The 25,193-nt window shown below is 35.7% G+C and overlaps 1 protein-coding gene across 1 annotated transcript in view; it reads left to right on the top strand.

Annotated features, from left to right (window-relative positions):
- The first annotated feature begins 5,417 nt into the window (after positions 1-5,417).
- Positions 5,418-25,193, top strand: part of LOC135076144 (Kv channel-interacting protein 4) — a 194,991-nt gene continuing 175,215 nt past the window's right edge. The window contains exon 1 of the mRNA XM_063970614.1: positions 5,418-5,492. The gene's annotated coding sequence lies outside the window, so the exon portion shown is untranslated. The remainder of the gene's footprint in view (positions 5,493-25,193) is intronic.

Raw genomic sequence — 25,193 nt, 5'->3', positions numbered from 1 at the left:
ATTAGAGTAAACGAATAAAAGTAACAAAAACTGATAAAAATACTAACGAATATATTGAAAAAGTTACTACGAGAGTTTCCGATGCTCATTCCTGTCACGTGCCCACGCCAGGATTCACTTCGACGTATTTATTCTATTTATCTTGGATTCCTTCATGTTTTCTAAAGTAATACAGTTAGTAGTGTTTCGAGTTGATGGAATAACCATTCTTGTACTTACTGTCGTGGTTAAGTTAATGTTGGTTACAGTTACAAATGACTGCTACTCTGCTCAAAAGGTTGCATAGACCAAATATCGATAGAAATAAATAAAATCACTCGACACCTAGATGAGCTCTATCCTGAGAAGACCGTTTTAAAATTACATTACTGAAATATTTCAACGTCATAATATCTCCTTAGTTAAATTACGTATTGCTACGAATACCGTTTATTACAGAAAATGAATATTTAATTTAGAAAAAGAATTCAGCTGACATTAAACCAGTTTAAAATAAAAATCCACTCTCGGGTTGACAAAAAGGAATTTAATAAACCAAACCAAAAACTACAGCAGAATTAAAACATGTCGGATGTAAAGCAAAATTTTAAGTGGTGCGCGACACACAACTGGCTCTCAAAAGACTGGTCAGCTTAAAACGTTTAACCGATTTAAAATCGTACGAGCACATAATTGCGCCGCTCCACCTCGCTATTGAATGAGAGGTTAATGATAAAGCGCTGGATTGCCAACTTTTTATGCGAATGTGAGTCATTTGAGTAAACACTGCTGTGAATTACTGTTTTGCGTCTTATTTAATATTATAAGTGGCTTTAGACAGCTATGACTTTTTTGTTTAGAACATTAGCAATTTGCAACGTGGTAAGCTACTCGTAAATACATACGTTTGTGTTACGAACGACTCACCACAATAGTCGAGCGGCGGGGATCGAATCCTCGAACCTTGAGTTGACCAGTCCAACACCTTCACTGTTCAGCTGTCGTAGCTTAAAATTGTGAGAATATAAAATTTTAAAGACCAAATTAGCGATACATTCTACATCAAAGTCCCTAGGGTAAAGCACTAAAAAAACGTGTGGTCATTTTTCCTCAATGAAATCAAACCTCATACTTACTTTGATGTTTTTTTATTTTATTTTTATTTATTTATTTGGTTCACCAATACATTGTTACACTAATACATTTTAGTTTATCAAATACAATTATTAGGACTAAGTGTACAACTATAAGTAGGTAAACACCACATGCATAAGTGAGTTGTTAAAGAGTGTAGGTATCTAAGTAAATTTTAATGCAACAATTAATAGTGAATATTTTTTTTTATGATATGGAAAAAATAGGGATTAAATTAAGCAAACTCTAACTGATGTATCTGACGCTTAATTTTGTGGATAGATGTGCAAAATAGGGATAGTTGGTCGCAGTATTTATTATGAAGCTTACAGAGTCTCGAAACCGGGGAATTGGAACCTAGCACGGATTTTCGGAAAGGAGGACTTAATAGGTTTATAGGTTCATACTCACAGTCGCACCGGCATCGGCATCGTCGCATTTTGATCGAAAACATCCGGATAAATATTCCTCTACCGAATAAGGAAGTCGGCATGACCATCTTTATGAGGATAATCCGTCGCTTGTACACGCCTAATATCTCTGAAGAACTGCCTTTATAAGTTTGCTACGTCTCTATACGGAAGTCGACTAACTGTAGCACCTTTTTTAATTGTAATACGTTCGGTTTTAGAACAACTCTGGTATGCCGACGTTTGTATATCCAACAGTTCTTTTTCTCACATTACTTTTCCCTTGCTACGCTCTACATTTTTAAAAGTTGCCGAGCTGAAGAATGACGTAATAAGTGAAATTATACATTCATGACGTTGTTTTCGTAGTTTTTCAAAAGGCAGCATTTTTTACATAAAATGAGCTAAGTTAGAGCTTAACTGTTATATCATATTCGATAAGTATGTTGTTATGTTGTTTTGATTACTTACAGCTACAAATCAAATTTAAAAAAAATATTTGTAAGTATGCTTTTAAAAAGCTCTTTCTCTCTTTCAAATAAGTAACAATTTCTTAATTAATCAATAACGATAAGTTTTATCATAAACTGTATTACGTATAATTTTGCATAGTGAACTCAGCCTGAGCGTTTCCATCGTTTTAATTACACGTTGCACAAAAGAGAGCTGAGCTAAGCGAGCTAAGCTCGTGGTGGCTGCGTGAGCCGACTACGCGACTTGCCGAAAGCGAAGGCTTATCGAACGGAGCCGGCCGGTGGATTAGCTAGCTGGAGCTATGTGCTTGTGGCTAGATGTGCCCCAAATTAGTCAGCCAGTTCTACAAGATTTAAAATTGAAACTAAGTGGTCTCTAATGTCACATTCCTTAACTAGTACATGAGTTGCAGCTTCATGTACCTAGTGAGAACATGGGTCTAACGCTACATTCGTTCATTTCAGCCGAAAGACGTCCACTGCAGGACAAAGGCCTCCCCCAAGGATTTCCACAGAGACCGGTCCTGCGCCACTCGCATCAAGGCACCTCCCAACGCTAAATTACTTTTAGGTAATGAGCAAAATCTTGATGTTTCGGCTGTATTGCTACAGGTTACAGCCGTGGACCGTGGTCATAATCAACACCACATAATAAATGACATGGCACTACAGAGAAGATAAATGTTATGCAAAAGCGAGCATGAATTCGCATCTAAGACTATCTATTGATGAAAACCTCTTTACCCTTGAAGCTAGATGGATCCATGTTGGTGCCATCCACATGCTTTTAGACACCTCTCAAGTCCAAGTGCACGACATGACATCAAACATTTGAAACACATTTAACACGCGCTCGTCGTTGACAGCTTTTAAAAGCAAAACTCAAAGTGGCAAAATAAAGAAGAATGCATTTCTTACTTTACCCAAACCCATGAGATTAAATATAAATATTAAAGTAGGACGACGAAAATCTTAAACTTATTCCTCGGAAAGTTTATCCTTGTTTTTGTTACTGTGTGAATAATTATAGCTATTCTGTTAATTAAGGTGGAAAGGAATTCAACAAATCGAAGTTAATTGAAATCGGTCCAGCCGTTCTTGAGTTATAAATGTTTAACTAACTTGACTTTATTAGATACGTATAGCAAAATCGTGGAACATACGTAGGTAATATAGATTTTACTCGTCAAACATGCCCTGAATAAAAAGAGCGGTCGCCTTAGCGACAGCTTACTGCCGCAATCTGGGGCAGTTCAATTTAATTTTCATCGATCAACAAGTATTTCTCTCAAAGTGAACCGACGAGTTTGTGCAATATTCATTATTGCCCACCCCTGGGCACGTTTTTAGCGCGGCTTCCTTAAATCGGCCTTAATTAACTGAGAGCTTCAGAATACGGGGAAGAGACCTCTTCAAACTCCGGCCAAATACGTGCTACATTATTTGCTTTGCCGAATTAAGGCACCTTACACCTCACAATTTCCTTTAACAGTATTATATGAACTACCATTTAAGTTAGAATTGACTTATAACATTTTACCCGCTCAGACGCATTCAGCTAAAAATGTGCAATTGTAAGCATGAATTGCACCATCTTACTTTAACTTTGACAAACGTCAAAAATCTGTCAAACTCCGTACAAAAAGCGCCAGATAATGTTATTGTTACGGTTTAAATAAGGTGGTGCAACTCAGCCTTAGTAAATAGAATCTGCAAGGCTAGTAACTTTCTAGCAAGTAAATACTGCAAAATTCATAAAACATTGTTTATCTCCAAAAAAATATAAGTAACAAAAGTCATCCAAACAAATACAACGAACTTCTGCTACAACGGTCCGAGAATTACCGAAGTAAGCAAAATAAACAAGCCCTGAGCAAACAATATTCCGATCGAGAATGCCGCAAACAAAATAATAAAAGTTGAAAAGTATAACTGGGAGGGGGTCATTATTAACTGTGTTATACTTGGCCACAAGAAAGCGGTTTTATTAGCAAGTAAATAACAATTTATGTGTGCGTGTCCCGCGGAAGGTAATAGAAAAAGTTTTAGGGACCAAAGATAGTCGTAAAAGTGAATACACTTTCATTTCATGGTGAGAGCAATGAAGTGCCGAGAGTGGGCCGCTTTATTTGTTGCTTTGTTTGAACTTACTGAAATATAATAAATTATCGGCTCAAGTCAAGAAGTTTTAACTATTGTTCTTTAAGTTAGTAGTTTCGTGTTAATACTTAATAGCCTATCTTTATTAAGGCTTACTTTTTAATTGTTGCTACTCATTTCCAATGAAAAATGAAAGGCTAAACATTTCTTTAATAAGATGATCATTATTACTTCGATGTTAATAAACCTAAGTAGGTACATAGGTATAGCTGAACATAGGTACTACAATATTCGATAAGAGCACATCATTAAACTTCTACTAAACTATAGAAAAGGATTTTAAAAATGTCCGCGTTCCACCGACTAAAGAAAGTCAAGAAGCTTAGACAATACTTGGACATTAATAAGTTGGTTCGAGTAAATCCTTTAATTCTTCCGATTGGTTTCGAGCGGAGACCGCACGATAAATTCGGATTAGCCTATCTGTCCCGGGAAGAATGAAGTTGATATCTGCTCTTAATTTATTGCCTGGAAGTACCTGGATCCATTGTAAAAAAAGATTTATCCTTCCTGCGTCATTACCTTTGAGTTATTTGAGTTGAACCGCCGACGTCTGTTGAAAATTTTGGAAGATTTATTTTGTCTCCAAAGGCCTCCCTTTAGGTACTTTTATTGATTCGTCTATCATAGTAATACAGCTACTAAAATAACTACCTTGTACTAGCGGTGATCCCTCCCTTTTTATCCCGTTAGGGGATCAAAATAATTTCTTAGAGGATAATGACTAGCTGCGTGCCTCAGTGCAATTTGTTTTGTTGTTTGAGTAGTTGCCTTTTACAGATGGAACACGCACTAAAGTGTACCGTTAAACAAGTGTCATCACTCGTACTTTTTGATACTTTTTAGCGCTATTGCCTTAAACTCCTATGTAGCCAGGATCTACAGCTTGACCGCCAATAAAAACCCAACCAGTGAAGGTCAAGTTTGTCCCAGGAAACTTAAACTGTCATTGGACCTGCAACAAAATTAATCAGAAGAACATAGGAGGAGTTCGAAGCTAAGGTTCGAAGAAAGCTTTAGAAAATAAAATTCATATTTTAACAATTAGTTTATAATAAAAAATAATTGCCGGTTCCTTGTCAATAAATCAATACAAAAGAAAAAGCAATCCACTAAATCAGCGTGAAGCAAATCGGACATTCGTCAGTCCGCGAATGTTTACGGCTCGACTCGGCCAAACGTAATAAACACGCGTTCACCGATACATCTCGATTTTTATTCCGATTCTTCGCCAGCATTCGTCAGTTGGGCGCGAATCGATCCCAGATTTGGTGGATTCAGGTCAACAGTTTGTTTTGCTCTGCGGTTAGTTGCTGCATTACTTCGCGACTCAACGGTGAGTTTATTTGAAAATCAATCAAGAAGCCAGGATATGAATAATATTTGTTACCCATTTTATTACTTCATATTTTATTAACAAACAAACAACTCTATTATATCTTTTACCTACTCGTACTAAAGTCGTCGAAGGCATTTTTGAAACGAAAGCACATGGTACAAATTATGGTGTAAAAAATGTATTTACATGCCATACACACAATAATTACAGGGCTAGCACATAGTAACTATAGGTTTAACAGCAATGTTCTAGAACTAAAATAAATACCCACAGCAATAACGTTAAAAATATACCTACTAAACACTAAAACGCAAAACGTGTAAATCAGACAAAGCCGAAATTTTATTGTCTTGTGCATATTACACATACAGCCGACAGCACATCAAGCTTTACATTTTTGTTGCAAATTAGAACCTATTACAACTAAATAAGATGCCATTATGTAGAGCTTGATCTGCCGTCGTCCGTACATAGGTATGCTTGGAAGTAGGCCAGATACAGAACAATAATATTTCTTACAGAAATTTAAGAGCGGCTTTTCAGAATAATTCCAAGAGGCATTTTCAGTTAATTTACGGGACAGTTAAATTCTTTAAATAAATATATGTTGTATAGTCAGTTTATAATATAACGCGTGAGATTGTAAACTAACAGTGGGTTAAGTTAGGTTAGATTGTAATCTAACTACGTCAGATTATAATCTGACGGAATTCACAATGTTACGGTGACATATATGTATATTACAAACAGGAAGAGAAAGTATATTTTTATTAGACCGGTAAACGAACCGCAGGAAAAAGTTTTATCAGTTTCATTTACCAACATAAAACCGTATTCAGCTGCTTTACACCTACTAGATAAAACTCAAAAGCTCTCACATAAATATTTGATGTTGTTCATGTAAGCCCCAAGAATAACAAGACCCGATATTCTGAAGGAAATTTATATACTCTAGTAAAAGAACGCATAAACTCACAATAGATTTCCATAGCTGAACGCGGCCTTCGGCACAAGCATGTGGTCGACATATTGTTATACAGGGTGGAATTTTGTAATGCCACCTGAAGGGAAAGTACCCTTAATACTATAAATAGAAAATTATACTCAAAGAAAACATTCCTTCATTTTTGAAAAGAAAAAGAACTGCATTCAAAGATTTCCGAAATGTTTTCGAGAATTCACCACCATTGCATTATAACATTTTCTGTAAATAATTTAAATAATTTAAGATTTCACGGTTTTCCTTTCATTTAATTTATTAAGTTTGTTAGAGAGATTTCATCCTTAAACTTAACACTAACGATCGACTCAATAAAAATACAGGTTGTAATTTTTAACAGATTTTAGTTGGGGTGATTTCTGAGTGTCGCAGGCAAATTTTTTGAAAACTTTGAATGCAGTTCTATTTCTTTTCAAAAATAAAGGAATGTTTTCATTGAGTAAAATTTTCTATCTACAATACAAGAGTACTTTCCCTCCAGGTGGCATTTCAAAATTCCACCCTGTATTCAAAGGGTATAAAGCGACAATGTCAAATAGAATGGGTTTTATAACCTTTGGTGTTATATCAGATTTCCAAGTGTCCATTAAAGCGTCAGTAGCGCATTAATGTGCGTTGGTGGAGTGCATAAGGGAATTTCATAATTCCTTTTGTTACAGACTTACTCTAATAAAGAGTTATTTGCAGACACGTCGCATAAAAGAGCTTTTATCATCATTCTAGGCAATTAAATTTAATCTATATCGAAAGGTCACTGACTGACTCACTCACTTATCACGAAATCTCAGAAACTACATGTGCTAGGAGTCTCAAATTTGGCATGGAGGTTCTCTTTAGAGCGTAGGTAAAACGGAATCCACGCGTACGAAGTCGCGGGCGGCCGCTAGTCAATAATAAAGTAATTTAAAAACAGCGGTACAACTTACATTTCTGATTTATTGCATTTCAGAAACTTATTATTTTTCTGGTTCAACTTATCCCCAAGAATCATAATACATAGTTTGTATCGTTATTTTAAATCGCTGGACTGTTTTCTAAGTAATCGATTATTTATTGCGAACCTCGGAAGTTCTAGTGCGTCACAATATTTTCCTGGACTGCCTGTCTTCAGATGTCAAACATAAAACCAACAAAAGTCTCCGTTAAACCACACTGTTGACCGAATCTAGATTCGATGTAGCCAAACAAAGCGACCAGAGTCGTACATAAATTCAATGAGGTGCAAATTGCGACCGAAAGCATTGGCGGTATTGGTTATTTGTGAGAGAAACAACGAACCCTCCTAATGAGCGAGCAAACTGACCCCACGCATTTTATCGGCGACCATAAATCGCTGACCGAAACCTGAAACGAACGGACGGCGGTCGGGTGACCAAGTGATATGCGATAGTTGGGAAAACGCTTGAGGATTTATAGACTTACTAGCTCATGGTACCTAAATACTATGATTTCTTACTGAATTGTAAAACTATAGATTTTTCAAAACCATTGAAGTAGAATTACCTATTTATATTTTTATCCAGCTGAAGACGTTAATTAGGCCCCATTAATTTAAAGTTTTAATAACCCAAAAATATTTATTTACTCTCCAATTGCGCTTTGACATCAAGAAAAAGGTATTTGAATCTACATAAAAAATGTGCCTGTGTCTTGGAACTTTACTTTAGGCTGAAAATAGTGACTGAGTTTCTTGCGATGCTTCTTCTCAGCACTGGCCCATTTATTGTCCCGTAGCAATGATAGGTTATTACTGGGATATGGGATACTGTGTAAAAGTACTTTTTAAAGGCCTACTTGCAAAATAAATGAGTTTTATGAGTTTTTAACGTAATTCCTTGTTCACTGTTCTAGGAAGTTCAAGTCCCGAAATATCCCACAAGACCCAAAACCATGGTCACAAAAGTGACACCCATTGTGTTTACATTCCATCCAACAGTAAATCCAGTGGCAAGAACGACGTTAGCCGCTTTTCAGCCTGTACTGGGAGCTTAAATCACCCATAATTGTGTGCATGGACTGTTTCACTGGTCCACTGAGATAGCGAACTGTTTTGGCTGTTTAAGCCAATTATGACAGCGCATTCATCAATATTTGATATAATTTCATTAATTAATGGATGTAGGTAAATGCGTTACGCGTCATCATCCAGGTACACGAAAATCAACATAGTACGAGTAAAAGCTACCTACAGTTATTCGAGACATGATTTTGGAATTGAATCAAAAATAAGCTCCACACTAATGTTGAATAAACTAAGCACAACACAATTACCTACCTACTTATTATTTAAATTAAGGCTTCCTATTCACCTAATTTTATATTATGCCTTTTATAAATTAGAATAAAATTGACACTCCTTTGACTAAAACTCCTTCGACTGGCATAAAAACATTTAATATGGACATACTTATTTGAGACGATATTTAAGATAAAATGATAAAACTTATGTCCTTCGTACTTTTACGCAAGTATTTTGTAAAATACTGAGGTCAATAAACTCTCCAGGTATTCTGGTACGTCCCATCTTTCTTCATTTGCATAGATTTTCACCAAAACCCGCGTAGCAGATGCTGGCGTTTCTATTCGTTGAATAGCATTTGAATATTGGGACAGCCATGCAAAAATACCTAGACTACCATAGCGAGCGCCATATCAGTGTCTTTGCAGGGTCCATAATACGTATTGTGCTGCGAACAAAGGACAGCCGACGTGAGCCTTTATTTGGCTGGATCGAACCAAGGGTAATTTTGACTATGCCATAATTGGGTCATTCAATTTGAAAAACATTGTCGTAGTATTTTAATTTTTGAATAAAATAGAATAGAATATAAGATATTTGCTTTTGAACAGGGTGTACCTACAGAAGATCTAAAATAATACCATACTTAATACAGGCATGAAAATACAAATAAAATTATTGTACTATGTAGGATATTGGAAAAAAAATATTTTGTTATTTTGGAAAAGCGAAGGAAACACGCGTTTGAGTTTATAATTATCATTATATTTACAGACGTTTCGAATACACATCCCAAATTTATTAATTGTTGTTGGACTTAAATGCATCCGAAAAGAAATAGTGAACAAACCAACATTGTTCGTAAATAATCTTGATAAATCGTTGGAAACAACTCCATCCACAACACTTGGTACTCCGTTTGTCAAGAAAGACGTTATCGTGGTTCCTTCGGGAACTGTTTTGCGCAGTCAAAAGTAACTTTCGCTAATCCAGGGCGGTAATTTATAATCGAATAACAAACCTACAAAGTTATACCTGGCTACACCGTTGATCGAAAGGTGGGATTAACTCTACAAAACTCTCAAACTTTTAACATTTCTATTAATAGAATTAATTAAATGCTAACGAATGAATGACAATAGTCTCCGAATACTGAAAAGTTATCGCGACATTGCACGTGCCACTGAAATGTATTGTGCTGGTAGAACAAAAGCTATTACATTATATAGCTGAGGTGGACACAATTGATTGTTTCTGATTGTAATTCTCTTAAAAATAAGCCTTGGCGCAGACCATCGATTTTTCGTCGGCCGATAGTTTAGTCGGGCAGTTGATCAGTATGGGCATGTATGAAAGTGCGCACACTACCTACGCCACGATTTGATTGAATTTCCGATTCTTCATACAATTTTAAATCGGGCACAACTATCGGCCAACTAAAAATCCATGGTCTGCGCCTAGGCTAATAAGGATTTATCATGCAGTTTTAAATTACTTGTTTGTTATAAGATGTTAGTTTAAAGGTTATTAACACTAAAACCACACCATCAATTCCAGCTCACACTAGATTTTGATTTACCGCCAAGCGTAAGACTGGAGAGACTCCTAACACAAAGGAGCTATTTCAAATGTATTCTTCGCGAGAACGGCTAGAATACATTGTCATAGAATACATAGAATACAGTCGTGGCCAACAATGCGTTCAGTCATTTGCCCGCTATCTCAGGTCAGCGACGGCAGCCATTGTGCGCCATTGTCACACGCATCGCGTGCTCGATGGGAACTGTGAAATTATTGCGAATTGTTCAGCAAAACTATTCATAGAGCGTGTAGTCTTAAAAGTGGTCACACTAAAGCTGGACATTCATTGTCAGTTAACCTTCGGAAGGCAACAGGGGTGACCAGTCACCCCACTAGTTCAAAAAAGTCTTCATACGTTCAGTTGCAGTTATTGTGTCTTTCTGTCGTTTGGTCTATTCTCTAATTGGAGGGAGAGCTATCAGTCGCATGCGATATTTTGACACTGCTGGGGTGACTCATCACCCCTGTTGCCTTTTACGTATACTTTATTTTTTTTGTGTTGCTAAAGTAAATGGTTGGTTTTGGAGTAAAAATGGCTTTGTTTTCGGATGACCAAATCGATAAATACTTTCATGGACTTGCTGATGTCAATTCCTATGATAAACGCTGCTCAGATGATAATAAGATTTCTAAAATTGAAGACAATAATCTCAGTTCAGTCGGAGGAGGAATACTTTATTTCCAATAGCGAAAATTGTTACGACGATGACGTTCTACTAGCACAATTCAAACAAAATGTGCTACTATGTAAGAACAGACATGTTTGGTCTTCTTGGTTTCATCACCTTGGAGTCAAGCACCTCGACGAAATATAGCAACTCTTGCGAGAGATGCGAGAATTATAGAGCAATTACACATGGCATTCTAAATATGAACTAGGGACCTCCTGAGAGTGCACCTTCAGCAAAGTTATAGAAGCAGGCAAGGTGAATGCTGTGTCAAAGAAAACTGAACAAAAATGTTATGACATTTCGTATAAAATGTCTACTACCCTCATGCCCTGAAAATCGAAAAGATATTTGCTTTAACTGTGCTTTATGTTAAAAATTAATTTATTAAAAATATGCAAACTGTTATATGAAAGCATTTTTAGTTTTATAATGAAACAAAGTAATAGATCTAATCATTAATAAGTTTGATTTTTCATTACAAAGCTATTTTATTTCAAATTATATTTGTGGGGTGACTGGTCACCCCTGTTGCCTTTTACGTATACAAAAAAAGTGTTGCCTGCCGAAGGTTAAACTGATTAATTACTTAAAAAGTTTTTGGATGTGTGGTTGCCGTTATTTTATGATGTCGTCCTTAACACGAAGAACTAATTAGGATAGCAACTGTGATTAAGTACTTATAACTCTAATTCTCTATACCTGCACTCCTTAAATTGTTCCAAGTTTCCTAGCGTCTTAGCGGCGCAGATGTGAGAGCTATTATGGCGATTAAGCAATAAATAAATAGATATAGACTTCTTTGACTGACCTATGAAGTAATAATGTCATTAGTGTGTTCGGGTCGTACTATAAAATACGAAAAATATTAGGATTGTTATGTACCTAATATGAAAGACAAACAGTTTTAGTCCAATCACTGAGTAGGTAATGCTGACTGGGTGGCTTGCATAATACAAGCTTAGCCAGTCCACAGAGAAAGGAAATTCGAAACAATTGTTACAGATTCGCCTATAGTTCAGAATAAAGCCGGGCACTTGTTGGGTCTATTCAATTGCAATGCAGTACAATGTCAGCTCCCATAATGACGGCAGTTGACCCGGGCATCGCCACAAATGAGGACCACGGACAAAATGTGGCTTTAAGTCCAGTCCATATTAATATTAATAATACTAGTTTTGCCCGCGGCTTTGCCCGTGTGAATTTGGATTTGTGACAAAAAGAGTGTCGCGCCGTTTTCCCTTTCCCAGGGTCACAAACTATATTATTCCAGATTGGTTCAGTGACTAAGTGTGAAAAATATTGATAAATTGACTTATGTGATTGTAATTATTTCCATTTTGCTACAAAATGTAGGTAAAATGCCATCGATGTAGTACTTGAAATTCGTACAGCGAATATTCGAATTAGGCAGTTTCAACTCCATTGAATTTCCGATAGTATAATACTTACATTGTTTCAGCTACGTACCTAACCAAATGAATACATATATCAATTACATAGTATACCAACCAATTAGGTAGCTAAATAAGCTGTTACTATGGGGACTAGATTATATTCACATAGATAGTTGACTCCTTTGTATTTTAAGTCGCATTTAATATTTCTGTGTGTAATAATGTTCCGTTTCTCATTTGTAACATTTACCAAACAAACTATTTACAGCCTATTTTCAGCGTTAAAAGCTAAGTCCAGTATCAGAGACAAAGCTTTAAGCACTCATATATTTAATGCCAAGCGCGAAGTCAAAGTAGAACGTATTAAAAATTCAGTGGAATATCCTGACCAGGGCTTATCATCGTAAGTAATTAATCGTGGACTTTGCTGGGGTTATAAATGATAAGTAATTATGGCACCCTTATCTTGAGATTACTGCGATAAATTTTACGTATTTTCCTCTTTTGGAAGCCTTATCTTGTAAATTAATGTAGTACACGGATTAAATAAAAGTTCTTTAGAATACCAGCGGGTAGTGGGTGTTAATGTTTTAAAAAGCCGTAGTTAAGATAAGGATTAAGGTATAATTCCGTTCATGGCAATGCAGAGTTTCTGAGATAAAAATAACTAATAAAAAACAATTCATTTGTTTGAGAGACACAACACAGACACACGCCAAACTTATAGTAACCGTCATTTTTCTCTTGACTCCAATGTTTAACCTACAAATTTTTTGATGAAACACTAATCTTACTTAAATCTTTAAATTATTGAAAACACTTTAAACTGATGTTATTGTTTAAATTTAAAAGACCCGCGATATCACCAGGGGTATCGGGCGCCGTGGGTCTGAAATGTAAATACCTAGCATAGTAGTCAGTTCCGAGTGGCTTGTAGTAAACATCATTATCCATTTACTTTAACATAGGTACATCAACTCTTCCAATTCTGTATGACACTAATACAGTATTTAATCATACCTAAATCTAATAAGAACAAGAGTTTAATCTCCCCCAATTCTCGTCTAGAAATGCAGCATCGAAGTTTAATTCCAGATTGTATCCTTTGCCAGCGCAGCCGCAGCCCGCCCAGAACAATGGCAGGGCGGGCGCAGGGCGGTGAAAGGTATCAGATCGGGCGAATAATCGGGACGCAAATGAGCGGTTGCCTTGTCGTGCTTGAGCAAGCAATGCCGTGGATACAAAGGGACTACTGTAACGGTATCTTCTAAAGGACACCGAATTTGCATCTGCATCTGAAATTGCATTAAACTTATCGTGTACTAATTTCAGTATAATAATATTATCACTGTTAGTATGTAAATGGCAACCGTTACTGACTGACTGACATCAACTAGTTCAAACTCTGAACGAAGACAAGTTATTATGACTAATGCTTCAACCACACCAACGCGTGCAGATCGCCATCGCCGGCGCGATCATAGGGAAATGACAGGTCGCGTGAACTGTCATGGGTCGCGCGACCTGTCATTGGCCTTTGATCGCGCCGGCGATGACGATCTGCACGCGTTGGTGTGGTGAAGCTTTAGGCGTCCTCTAAAAAAGGATTTTCCAAAATTTGCCCCCTAAGAGGATGAAATGGGGCTCAAACATTACTCGAGCGAAGCCGCGGGAAAAAGCTTATAAACTTAGGTATAAAATAAATTTAATAGAGTAAAAATTATTAAGATAGGTATCCTTTTTGTGTGGATTTGGTACGACTGAAAAGGAAAATACCTTTGAATTATGTTTAAGGCTTACGTCTAGGAGAGCGCGTGGGACCTAAATTATTATTATTAATAATCTAAATTATAGTAGGGCACCTAAATTCTAAGGCTGAGTTGCACCACCTAACTTTTACCGTAACTTTAACAATAACCGGTGGTTTTTGTATGGAGTATGACAGATTTTTGACGTTTGTTCAAGTTAAAGTAAAATGGAGCAACTCAGCCCACGTGTTTCGTATTTCTTATTTACTTCAATTAAGTTTCCATTTGAGAAATAAATATTTAGCTAATTACCATTTAATTAAATAGCTGTATCTTACACGTGTTCTGTTAGAGCCTTGATCTTTTGAATGAAATTGAACAGTGTTTTGCAAGCTTGTTACTCCATTATTGAATTTCCTTGTTACTTATACAAAGGAATACGATGTCTATTATGTAACAGATAATAATGACTATACTCGTAATTTTGGATATCAAGTTTTTATTGAATAAGAGAATTATAAAATACTAGAAATCATTGAGGAGGGCCTGCGTTTTACAGAGGATGTCCTGTGGCTGAAATGATGATGATGTTTCATATTCGTACGTTCGTTCGTTTCAGCCAAATGACGTCCACTGGTCGACTAAGGTTTTTTTTTATAAAAAGGTTGGTTTTCCACAATGAACGGTCCTGCGCTGGTCGCATCCAGGCTTCATACCTCAGATAAACCGAGTTGATTTGATGAAGTCTCACCTATTTTTTTATTTAACCCTAAAAACTAAATATTTACTTTGATTGAGCAACTTCCAGATAAAGTATTCCCCAAAACATCTTGATGTACTGCAGCAAATGTACGAGCGGGTCAAATTGGCGTTATTTTCTCTAGGTCCACGATTCTCAACCTTGGTTAAGCAGCGAGTGACCGTAAGAGCCTCTCTGGGGGCGCGTTCGGGTGTGAAACGGTGTATATTTTATTCATGAACACCTGGAATTCTTCAAACACTCCGGTTTGGACCGAATTTCAACGCTGAGTAGGTTTATGTGGAAAAAACAATAGTATAAAGTCATTATTATCATGAAATTGGCAAAATGTAGCTTTTTAAAAAGTCTATAAATGCTAAGGTATTATTTTTTATCTTATTTAAAAGAAATAACGATAGATGACACCATTACTTTAAAACAACTACCTTTTAATTTTCCGTCCCGTTTTCCTCGAAAAAAGTTGTGACAATCGAAAACAATAGTTTGAGAGGATTACCGAAAAAGGATTGCGTTCGTAAACATTGAATTGAACGCAACGAGAAACGTTCGGAGGTATAAAAACGATAAAACTAACAAGCATACGTAACAAAGTACAGAATAATCATGTTGGATTCTATAAGGTTCTTTTTTGTCTTTTTAGTCACTGAGTCGCTTCATTACCAAATGACATTTATGGGCACTTTTTACGAAACGAAGAAGTTAAAAGTTAATGTAAAGTTTTTGCTTGATTGGTTCACAATGAGTGTAGTTTCGTATACGGTCTTAGAGCTCATCAAACATAATCTAAAGGTTTTTCAGAATAATGTGTGTCATTTCAAACTTTATTAACAACGTGTATCATCTCTACCGCTCGAAATCAATATTCATACATACGGAAATTTTACCCAAAAAAATAAAAAGACATAAGCACGAATTTTTAACGCGCGAAAATGTGAAGTGAATTACGTCTTACAGTGTTTACTTGCAAAGCAGAATGATAAATGCGCATAATTCGTTACGGCGGAGCCTGAGCGCTCCTCAAAACACGAAGTAAGATTGCCGCCATGTTATTATGCTAATTTCCAGAACATACCGTAAGAATTTGCAAAATTTCTGTCGTATGTAATATCAAATTTACCGTAATATCTGTGATAGCAAAAACGGCCTACGTTAAAATCTTAAGGAAGTAGGAAACTCTACATATGTATCAAGCCCGCCAACAGCCCGACCTGGTGTCGACGGCTTTATTTCAAAAGAATCATGTCGATGACTCGTAAATTCTATAATTTTTGACAACATGTCAAAAGTCTTCTTCTCATGTGGATGGGTCACCGTATTCGGTGTAGACTGCATTACCATATTAATTATTATATTAATCTGTACCTAGGTAGGCATATAAAAACACAATAACTTACGTTACCCTATTCAAAAGATATTTAAATGCAGTTAGAATTTCAAAAGCTGTCAAAACAAAATATTTATTGCGACCCAAAGGCGCAACCGTATCAAACGATGAATAGAACCGCATATATCATTATACGACCACAATACAGCGTTCATTCTTCCACATTCTTCCTAACGCTTCCACACAATGGTCTGGGCTATTGATCACACCGATATCTAATTACAAGCTGCATATACAGCTCGTTATTTCTGCTCGGCAACTGGAAACATGGACTCGATAATGAAGCAGGTTTACGGGCTGAATGCCAGGTTGAGGACTGCCGACCTATTTATTGGTTTAAAGCCCTCAATGTTTTTCTGGGACGTTTTGTTAGGGCATGGTTCACATGTTCGCGGCGTGTGTGTTCTTCACTAGTTTTACACTCGCTAACAGTGGCCCTACCTTCATAATAGATACATTCCTCTTTATGAGATTGCGCAGCATTAACATTTTTAACCGACTTCAAAAAAGGAGGAGGTTATTATGTTCGACTGTATGTATGTTTTTTTTTCTATGTATGTTCACCGATTACTCCGTCAATTGAGGACCGATTTTCAAAATTCTTTTTTTGTTCGATAGGGTACACTTCTGAGGTGGTCCCATTGTCACCAAGTCAGGATCTGATGATGGGATCCTAGGGAAATCGACTGCAACCCTCAAATTTTATAGGCACTTATATCGTTTTTCAAACATTTTCTTAAGTTATTCAAGTATTTGCTCCTGGAAATCATCATCTCAAATTCATGAGCTGATGATAGAAAGTAAAACTCCTTAATGCTTAGGAGTTGGAGGATAATTCTCTTAATTTTATAGATAAGTATAGTTTCTGAAGTTATTCAAGTGTTTGCATCAGATAGCCATCTTCTCATCACGATGAACTGGTCATGGTAGATACAACTCCTTAACGCTTAGGAGTTGGAGGATAATTCTTTAAATATTATAGGTACAAATAGCCCAACAGTTGTATTCTTTCATGTTTTTAAGGTAGGCTGACGGTTTAAGGTGTTTTTAGGTTGCCGATATGGTAACCTGTATTTTGTAGGGAATATTATTTTACACTCGACATGAAGAATATACTGCCTACCTTCAGTGGTAACACCAAGGTAATAATTAGTTAACTAAAAAGCAAGAAATAAGTTATTTTTTATAAAAAAAAAAAAACCGACTCCAAAAAACATACACTAAAAAGTAGAAAAATAATTACTAATTACTTATTTATTAGGACGAATTAATATTTATGTATACCATGATTGATACTTTTGGAGTCGGTGCAGGCAAACTTCACACGTTTCATAATCTTGGCACCGACTCCAGAAGTATCAATCATGGTATACATAAATATTAATTCGTCCTAATAAATAAGTAATTAGTAATTATTTTTCTACTTTTTAGTGTATGTTTTTTGGAGTCGGTTTTTAGATTTATTTACCTATATTAATTTTCGTAAAATATCGCCATAATATTATCAAACAATACATTGCGCTAGGTTAATATGGTGCTCCGAAAAAAATAATGACCTGTTGTAACCCATAAAAACGTTTTAACATTTAAATTGTTCATTACTCCCATGGGGCTGTACTGCGATGCGAACAAGCAATCTTCTTTGATGTTAGGAAGTCATATACTCTCTTAAAAGTAAACATTATATGCATTACCGAGAACTGCGTAAATGGAGCCCCAAACGCCTCAACACACTCTGTTAAAACCCTCAATGAATTGGATCAGAAGAAATCAGATTACCTCAATACTTGCTAACAGCCGTCCCAACCTCAAATCTCGGAGGGGTAGATACTATCAGTAGGATCTGGGAACAAAACTGTTAGTTCTACACACCAAGTCCAGCGGCTTTGTTTCAAAACAGACATTTGGACAACTCTTGTCGGCTGGTCGGCGATAGATCGCATTATACTCTACTCGTATGATAATAATCAATACATTTTAACTAACTTTATGTTCTTCCTTCATCATTTTCAGCTTATGGTAATCAATTGCTTGCCATAAATCTCCTCACAATGAACGCCACAAAGCACGATCTCTTTTTTTATTCAGTCGGCTAGTCCAGGTTAGTTATATTCTAGACTGATGACAATCTGTCGAGCAGATGGGCGTTCTAGACTACATTTACTGTGACTTCCCTTCTTTGCGACTAGTATGCATTGAACTGCATACATAATAGCTTACGAAGACTGGCTATTAAGGAGGTATCCATACCATAATAGTGAATCACTAAAACCCGTTCTTTCCCGGACTGCAAATCTTCCATCGCATCCCTACTTTACTGCCCCTACTTCCACTATGTCAAACCATCTAACCGGCACAACGGTGCCCTAATCACGTCGTTAAATCAACGAGGTGTAAAAATCAGCGTAATCTCATGAATTTTTATCCTCCGTCTGTACTCGGAGAAACGATCGAAATGTGTTAACGGTAACGACCTCCTACATTACTAAGATATGCAGTCCGAATCGTAGGGATTAGTGAAGTGAGTTCACTTAGCGTATTTTCTTAAGTGATTTTTACCGAATATTATTTCTAGCTTTACGCCCGCGACTTCACCCGCGTGAAATTTAGTCCGTTACAGAAAAACTTTATCGCGCACGTCCCTGTTTCAAATACCGGGATATAAACTATGTCCCGTGAAAGGACATAGGACTTCAAACTATCTCTATGCCAAATTTCATCAAAATCGGTTCAGTGGTATAGGCGTGAAAGCCACACGGACTGAGCATTTATAATATTAGTAGGGATTTCATTTTTAAGACATTATCAGTTGTGGCAAAATGCTCTCAGTAATAGTATTTCTTTATCAGTGGATGTTTCGATCCTTCAACGTAATTGATGGTTTTCTGCTTGAATTATAACTATAAAACCAAACAAAGTTGCTCTCGGGCCACCATTACATGCTAAAACATACATAATTCTAACTGCAATTTAACCTTACAACTAAACCATTTCAATTTCGCTGAAGAACGCATATCCACTCTAAATAAATAACTAGCAAGCTGTCAATTAGTTTTATGTGCTCGATATTCGTATATCACCAGCCGCTTTAATTGAAATGTATTTTTGGGATAGGGTTTATTTTCAGGCATATCGTAATTGTGATAAATGCCGAAACACTGAACACATTCGAGCTTTGATGTGCACTAGACTGTAACAATATGAGCTTTTATGTGAGTGGAAAGTGGTACTGGTAGGGCAAAAAGATTATAAGACATGTGAAAGCTCTATAAGATCAAAACTTGATTTAGATACTAAGTTTTTGTTATGATGGAGCTGACATATTCGACTGTATCGATCTAAGCTCCTAAATAAAATAAAGAGGAAAAAATGAGCAAAACTGTAAAGCTTTTTTATTAATCTTTTATTTTTATATTAATATTTTGACGATTTGTAAGCACTATTTTTAATAGTCCATGCAAATAAAGGAATTTCGACTTTGACTTTGAAGAGATTTCGTGTTTTACTGGGACCTGGAACCTTTATTGAAAGACGACAATTTTGTTTAGTTGAAAAATTGAACCTATAACTACTTGAGCAAGTTATATGTATTAAAGTTAGCCTCTACCCGAAGCTCCTCTTGCATTTATTTATTATCTCACATCTTCCAAAAACTAAGTAAATTACTAGATAAAGTAGCTCCAGGAAAACTAAACCTAACACCCAAATCTTTCACACCTACCAATTCCAAGAATCCTTTCAAACTCAAATAATCTTATTTCTAGAACTTGACGTATAACTACCACACCCTTAAAATAACTTGTACAACAAGCTGCCAATTAATTGTTTGTGCCTACATTCGCTCATCGTCAGTCACTCAATGGAGATGTATTTTTGGAACAGTGTTTATTTACTGGCACAATGTAACAGTGACAAATACTCAGCGCATTCCAACAGACGCACGCTTTGACGTCCACTAGACCGTAACTCTACTATGATTTTTTCCCTGTGAAAAGCGTCTAGTGATTTCACGAAGCGTCACGTAGTATTCTTTTGTCTCCTTTTCATCATTTTTTTTTTCATTTTAGCCCGTCCACTGCTGAACATAGACCTCCCCCAATAATGTCTCCTTTTAGCTTTTAGGTACTGTTCTTTTTAATTAATAGAAGTTTTTAATAACAACGTTCCACATAAAACAGTAGCTAGATTTGCTTTGAACAATGTTACGATGATTCATTCAAAAGTCGCCCGTTATCAAATAATGGAATCATTTTCACTTCAATAATTTTGATACCATAGTAAAACGCAAAACTACCGCTCGTAAAATAAATGTATACTCACGAGCTGTCAATTAATTATACGAGCCGACATATTCGCCGGTCACTACAATTGAAATGTATTTTTGGGACAATGTTTATTCACCGACGCGGTATAATAGGGATAAATATTAAACACTTTCTATACAAAAACAATTTAGAGTTCACATTATCAGTACCTCTAGCATGAACAACTTTCGTCTTCGAATCGTTTGCGTATTCGAAAAAATTCAATACTCAACCTTCGAATTAAACGATAACGTGACAATTTTGATTCTCTAAATAAGTTTCGTGCATCTTTTCTTCATCATTTCTCATACTAAGTTCACTTTACGACACGTTCACAAGGGCTGTTGTAGTTTTCGTACTAAAACTTTTGATGGCGATTCGAATACCCAAACGATTCGAACTCGAAAGTTTTTTGTGCTAGCCGTACAGCTAACTTACTCAATTTAGGCTACATCTCTTTTCATCAAAATCTTCAATAGCTTTTTAGCATAATTTTCTTTCTATCTATCCGCTAACATAAATTAGGAACGAACGGCGCCATTAGCAAAACGCCCTTCAGAAATAATGTACCCTGAAAAGACTCTAGCGTTCCTTTGTTTGTTATTAAAATATTTTTAAATCTTCAACTGTTTTCTCAATCGCTGACAGCAGTGAAAAACAAAAGAAAACCGGCGTTACTTGAACAAGTACGAGTGTTTTCCTCGACTAGGCGAAACAATGAATAACAGTACAAAGGAAGCGTTTCAAGGCAGTTATCTCTAAAAGCTCGTCAAATAGTCTTAAAATACACTCACGAGCAACGAAATTGATCACTTTATCGGTTGGTATGTCGGATGAAACAAAGTAGGTACCAATACATGCAGTCGTTAAGTTAAACGACAGACATGAAATTCTAGTAGGTACTGAAATTGACGACTCTAAACGTCAAATATCTGGAATTGCGTCAAACACTCAAACAGCAACAACAATTTAATATTGATACTTTTGAACAATATAATTTTACCTTTCTGCTATTATTTCCGGAATTCGACCATATTACTATTGAATGAAAGTGATTGCTATTGAAATACATTTTTTTTTTTTTAAAGCTGTAATATTTTTCAGATATTGTGATATCAGACGTTTTACTGTGAAGTTTTGCGGCCAGATTTTTTGATCGTGAGTGTACAAAGCTGTAACTGGCGTTAGGAGTCCGTACTCGTTGAGAGGATACTGTATACTGTCGTGACATAGTTGCTGCATTTTAGCTTCTATTTTAATTTGAAAGTAAATGTCCGTTTCTGGAATATTCTGATTTTATGCATTAACTTTGTTAACTCGACGTTTATTCGTTAGTATTATATTTCTATAACGATTTTATTATTGACTCTAGATTATTTTTGCAACTTAATTTCATATTTTTTTTAACTAATAAACATTATATTGAAAATTACTTTGTTTCGCGGAAAACAACATAATGAGTATTTGGCATTAACTACTATTGAGTATTAACTTTTATCAATAAATTAATTAAATGATAGCTCATCATTTATGATTGATTGATGATCCTAAATAATAAAATTATTAGTATCGAACAAATTAGTAATATTTAGGCATATTTTTCTAAAAAATTCAAGAGTTTCTTGATAAAATATTTTCGTCGCCAAAATTTTAGGGAAGTAATTTATTAAGAGGTTAAGTAAATATTTTCAGGTCCTCTCCATTACCTAGATGAAAATTTATTGATATCTTTCAACTACTATTTTCTAATACTGAAGATTAGACGTTGAAGAGTATCCACATTTTCGATATTACTCGTAAACCAAATGTAGGAATTTGGATCTCTATAACAAAGTTTGGTGTTTTATTGGTATTTAGTCAAAATAACTATTTAAAATACGTAAATATAAATATTTTAATTTAAAACTAGGTATTTGTAACTTGCTGAGGATTGTTTGCAAAGTTTCTTATTTTCCCTGAATATTTCAAAAAAATATAAAATAAATTAAAATTCGAAATTGAAGGTTGTTGTTATTTTTATTTTTTTTAATTTATTTATTTTCCATATAAATACACACAGTAAACATTAATATTTTCTGCCAAACTGTGACACAGTTTGTCGGCAGCAGTTCTCACAATACTGTTATTACATAGCCTCTAAATAACATTATACGTATAGGTACAGACGACGGCACGCCAAGTAAAACACTTAGGTTGAATTGCACCACCCCACCCCAATCGCGACCACAACAACCGGTGCCTTCTATATGGAGTTTGACAGACCCTTGACGTTTGTTAAAGTTAAAGTAAGATGGTACAACCCACCCCAAGGCCTCTTTTCTTACTGATAAAATGGTGACCGCCGCTGACTTTTTACACTAAATAAATCTTAATGTTAATCACAAACATAAGACCAGTGTTTAAACCAAAACACTTTGTAAACACGCACTCACACTCGCATACACATACACACATACACATAGGTACACACTACACAAACACTCACCTTTCATGGTAGAAACATAACAATTAGCTTTTTAACAGTATCTATTATTATTCTGTGGTATTACACACAACATAGGTAACCGTCTGAGGAAAATAATACTCGTAAGGTCATGGACACATCGATAAGTAGTGCTTTCGCAGAGTTCTCTTAAGGTGGTTTTTACTTATTATGTTTTCATGGAGGTCGTAGGGCAATTCATTTAACAGAGTAGGTACTAGCCACCTTCTTTCTCTCTTTCCATAATAGTTTTTAATCTTAGGCACAACTAGCTTTGGTTTTTTAGATTGACGGGTTGCATATGTATATTCCCTCTCCTGCTTAAATTCGTTTTTATCATATTGTTCAGTCAGAATTGTTACTTTTACTTTAGATTCTATTGGTAGTATTTTACACATTTTAAAAAGCTGTTCATAGTTTCCTTTTAGCGCGATTTTTTCCTTGGTTGATATTAAAAGCTTAAGTAACCTTATTTGCAATGATCTCACTTTATTAATGTGTACAGGAAAAGTAAGGCCATAGGCATTTAATCCGTATGATATTACAGCCTCCACTAGCGCATGATAGAGAATATACATAATGCTCCTGGTAACCGCATATTTTATATTATGTAGTTTACCCAAAATTGTTCTTAATTTGTTACAAACCAAGTTAGCATGCAAGTTCCAACCGAAGTGTCTATCTACTGTCAATCCAAGGTACTTATACGATATTACAGGTTCAAGTTCTACACAGGTACAGTTACTTTTTTTATTATGCAAGCAGTCATAGCTATGGCCCTTGATACTAATATTAATATTTTTATCTTTAGTATAAGGAGATATTATACACATCGACTTAGTCTTATTAATATTTATAATAATTCCATTATCATGTGCCCAACGAACTATACTGTCGAAGTCCTCTTGCATTACTTTTTGTATATTTGTTTTGTTTTTACCGCTATATATGATACATGTGTCGTCCGCATACATATAAGATCTGCAGTTCTTCAAGACATTTGGCATGCTGTTTACATGCATAATGTAGCCAACAGGTCCATAAACCGAGCCAGTAGGAACCCCAAACATGATAGTCCCCTCCCTACTTTCCCTTCCACATACACTCACTCTAAGCTTCCTCTCTCTTAAATACTCCTTGAACCACAGATTGATTGGCCCCCTGATCCCACATTCCTCCATGGACTGCAATAACTCACCGTGGCCGAGCGTATCGAAAGCTTTTTTAAAGTCAATGAATATAGCAAATACAATTTCTTGTTTATTTAATGAGTTGTTAACGTCATCTGCAAACTTAGCTAAAACCGTTGCCGTACTCCTTTGCGGGCGGAAGCCGTGCTGAGTATCATTAATGATTTTGTGCTCTTCCAGATATGCTGATATTTGCCCTACAATTATCTTTTCGACAATTTTATTCAATACATTTAAAATGGCTATCGGTCTATAGTTTGTGAATTCATTATGACAGCCCTGTTTAAATATTGGCCTAATGATTGCCATTTTTAGTTCTTGCGGATATAATCCCTTTTGTATACTTAAGTTAATGAAATGAGCAATCAAAGGAGAAATTAGTTTTTTTATTTCTATGATATCCCTCATCCTGATACCATCCGACCCCGATGCCTTATTGCAGTCCATACCATTAATAACTTTTATTACGTCAGTTGACAGTACCCTTTTAAATCTAAAACTTAAATTTGTTTCTGTCACATATTGTTTACGGTCTAAAAAAAGTTGTTGACATCTATGCTGATTTTTTATTTCTTCTATCTCCTGGGTAAATGTATAACAGAAACCATCACATATCTCAGTCTCACTCCTTGTCCTAAGCATGTACCGTTCAATCACAGTGTCTACAGACAACTTACTACGTCCTAACCAGCCATTTACCTGACTCCATATCTTACGCATGTCCCCTTTACATTTAATTAAGTTTTGTTTTCTATATTCATTCCTAGCAAAATTTATTCGTTTATTTGTAAGATTTCTTTGTTTTGTGTATTCTAGTCGGTAACTATTATTTTTTGGATTGGATTTCCATTTCCTAAAAAGCTTATCTTTCTTTTCAATCATGTTTTGTAAATAACTGTTCACCCACGGCTGAGTGTTCCTACTTTGACTACTTGTTTTTTGAAT

This window comes from Ostrinia nubilalis, chromosome 11 (genome assembly GCF_963855985.1).
Source record: "Ostrinia nubilalis chromosome 11, ilOstNubi1.1, whole genome shotgun sequence".
Taxonomy (NCBI): Eukaryota; Metazoa; Arthropoda; class Insecta; order Lepidoptera; family Crambidae; genus Ostrinia; species Ostrinia nubilalis.
The sequence above is the reverse complement of the archived record's forward strand: the minus strand, read 5'-3'. Positions and strand labels throughout refer to the sequence as shown.